Raw genomic sequence first — 3750 nt, 5'->3', positions numbered from 1 at the left:
AAGAGTTCAGCATCATTTACAAGCTCTGCAGCAGCTTGGAGAGGGACCCAGCCCGATGGCCACTCTGTCTCTCTGTTCATCAAACACAGCTTATATAGGATATGTTTAGTATCTGTTAGTACCATAGCAGGGTTTGAGTCTGCAAAATAAAAGGTCAAATCCATAGAAGGATACAGTACTATTTTGAAGTAACAAAACAAGGGGTTAGAAGTCAAATTCTATAGAAGGGTTCAGTCCCTACATAACCACCAATCACTGCTCTCCCTGTAGAAGGTCACTGACCCTCTGTCCTGCTGCTACAGTGCTATTTTGAACTGTTATGAGTCAAATGCATAAATATTGGATACTACAAAGGTATGTCAATTCTTGTGCCGTTCCTTTATTTAAACAAACTAATTGTCTAACCTCCATCAGTTCTTCTACTGCTTCTCAATTACTATCAGTATGCTTACTTACCCAAAGGCTATTATGTGCTTTGAAGTCTCCGCACCACATTTCTTTCCTTGTCTCCTTACTGTTTCCCTTTAAGGTTTCTAGGCTTAATGATTTGCAAGGGTTATATAAGTTGATTACTACTAAGTGTCTGTCTGATTTGTAAATTTCAGTAATTACACATTCTATTTCTGTTGTAGTTTCTATTCTAAATGGTATCCCATCCCTTACAAATGTTGCACATCCTCCACCCTGATTTCCACCAGACAGACTTATAGAGACTTATAACCAGGTAAAATGAAATCAAGGTGAGGCCGTAGCCAAGTTTCTTGAATGCAAACAATATCAGGTTTAACTTCAGACTCTTCTACAAACTTTTTAAATTCTTGACCATTTGCAGTCAGACTCCTAGCATTCCATTGCAAGAGGCGGAATACCACTACAAGCTTAAATAATACTCTGAGACCCTGCATCATTATTAGTACTTAGCATACCATGTATATCTTCAGCTATTAAATCTCTGATACCGAGGAACTCCTCTGCAGCTTCTACCACTGTCTTGATCCTGTCACTTTTTCTTTCTTGTCGTGTAGCACAACATTCACAACTTTACATAAAAAAGCTACAAAGCTCTTTTTTTCCACAATCAAGGTGTTCTCCTTCACTACACACTTGTGCCTACATGGTTGTAGTGTGGTTACCGGTGTTGTGTCAACTGGTCCTGACTGAAATCTCCTTATGCCCATCCTCTGGGGTAGGCCTGCTCCATGCCTTGCACTTTCATTCAGGTTTTCATGACACTCTGTTGGTCTATTTTCCTCAGTTTCATAAGTGCCCATGCTTTTTAAAGCCTCTGCATACCTTATTCACAACCTTGTACCTCTGTACTTCTTTAGCTTGTTTCTGGACCACACATTCAGCATATGCTCACCTCCACAATTACAGCATTACACTTGCCATATTCATGTTCTCCTCCACATTTCGCACATCTTTGTCTCCATTTACATTGTTGTACTATGTCCCATTCTCTGGCACTTAAAGCACCTTAACGGTTGGGAAATATACTCCCTAACTTTGTAGTTTATCCATCCTATTTGGACTTCACAAGGCAAAGACTTTTCAAAAACAGTACAGTACAGTACATATAGGCTGTCTGTTCTGACACTACTTTTATTAGTTTGGAGTCTTTTGGCCTCTAATACTTTCCCACCTTTTATCTCACTCTTCACATTTTCCACAGACATTTCCAGAGAAATTTGAAATAACAACTTTTAGCTTTGCTGCCATTCCTGGTACATGCGCTTTAATCTTTCAACCACCAAAGTTACTCATTTTCAAAATCATTTTCTGAAATCTTATTTACTGCTGAAATTAGAATTATTCTGTTACTCAATAGTTTAGCATATTTAATTTTCCCCATATCTTTCTCAGTTGCTTTGGTCACCTGAACTGGATGAAAGTGACCTTTATCATTACAAAGCATAATAATAACTTTCCACTCTTCCTGCTTGTCATCACTGCTCCCACTAGGTTTAGGTTTAATCTTTTTGTTAACTTGTCTTGGATTACTCTCTCCTCCACTACTCGATTCAGACCAAGATTATTTCCTTGCCTTTTTAGTTTGGCTAAACTCCATATCTGAAGGCAACCCATTATCGTCACCATCTGAAATATAGCCCATTGCTATACTCACGATACAGTTCGATTGCAATCTGCCTTTGCTCCGTTCAAACTAGTTTCCTTCGATCTCCTGCCAACCTCTCACTCACTCAGCTCCGTCTCCGTTCCACGATACATTCACTAGTCCCAGTATCAAATAAAAGACAATGAAAAATAAATTTAATAAAATCACTTTATTTACTCTTTATTTCTTTAAATTTAATTTTCAGCATCATATTTTGGACCGTAAAGAAACCTGTTCTAAAGTTTTTTCTTGATCACCAAATTCACATTGGGTGACTGCCTACAGTCTATAGTGACTGCTGCCAGTCTTTATATGTTGTATGTTTGTGCAATGTAACAGAGTCAGATCCGTAATATTATAATTAGGCTACACAATATTCTATGTAAATAGTTGTCACCTGACATGTTAGCTGAGTATCATAAATGTTCCTCTGGTGAGGAACGGCCTCCCTAATCTAAACCTGAGTGGGTGTTTGTTGTTAGACTTCTGCGCTAGTCATGGATTGTCTATAACGAACACCATGTTCGAACATAAGGATGCTCGTAAGTGTATGTGGTACCAGAGCCCCCTAGGCCGAAGATCGATGATCGATTTTGTAATCGTTTTATCTGATTTGAGGCCGCATGTTTCTGACACTGAAGAGAGGGGCGGAGCTATCAACTGATCACCATCTGGTGGTGAGTTAGGTCAGGGGGTGGGGGAAGACTCTGGACAGACCCGGAACCGGGAACGTCTGGAGGAGGCCCCTGTCCGTGAGATCTTCAACTCAAACCTCCAGCGGAGCATTTCTGGCATCCCGGTTGAGGTTGGGGACATTGAACATGAGTGGGCAATGTTCAAATCTTTTATTGCTGACGCCGCAGCAGGAAACTGTGGTCTCAATGTCTTAGGTGCCTCAAGGGGCAGTAACCCTCGAACACCATGGTGGACACCGGTGGTCAGGGAAGCCGTCTGACTGAAGAAGGAGGCCTTCTGGGATTTGTTGTCTCGGAGGACTCCGGAGGCGGTTGCAAGGCACCGACAGGCCCGAAGGGCTGCAGCCTCTGCTGTGGCAGATGCAAAGCAGTGGGTGTGGGAGAAGTTCGGAAAAGACACGGAGAAGGACTTTCGGTCGGCACCAAAGTACTTCTGGAGAACTGTCCACCACCTCAGGAGAGGGAAGCGGGGAACTGTCAAAGCTGTGTACAGTGTTGCATGTCTACTTAAATTCCGAGCAGCACACCACAAAGCTTGTTCAATCATGTTATTATCAACTTAGAAATATAGCTAAAATTCGATCTATGTTAACTTTTAAGGACACCGAGACCATTTTACACGCCTTCATCTCATCACGCCTGGATTATTGCAACAGCCTTTTCACCTGTTTAACCCAAAAATCTATTGATCGACTCCAGACTGTCCAGAACTCAGCTGCCAGGCTTTTAACCAGAACAAAGAAATATGACCACATTACTCCTATTTTAGCTTCATTACACTGGCTCCCAGTATGTTTTAGAATTGACTTTAAAATTCTATTGATCACTTTTAAAGCTCTTCATGGCCTCTCGCCTTGTTATATTTCTGACCTTTTAGTCCCATACGCACCAGCACGTACCTTGAGATCCTCGGGCAGAGGTCTGCTGTCTGTTCCAGAG

The sequence above is a fragment of the Micropterus dolomieu genome, linkage group LG10, assembly GCF_021292245.1.
Source record: "Micropterus dolomieu isolate WLL.071019.BEF.003 ecotype Adirondacks linkage group LG10, ASM2129224v1, whole genome shotgun sequence".
Taxonomy (NCBI): Eukaryota; Metazoa; Chordata; class Actinopteri; order Centrarchiformes; family Centrarchidae; genus Micropterus; species Micropterus dolomieu.
The sequence above is the reverse complement of the archived record's forward strand: the minus strand, read 5'-3'. Positions refer to the sequence as shown.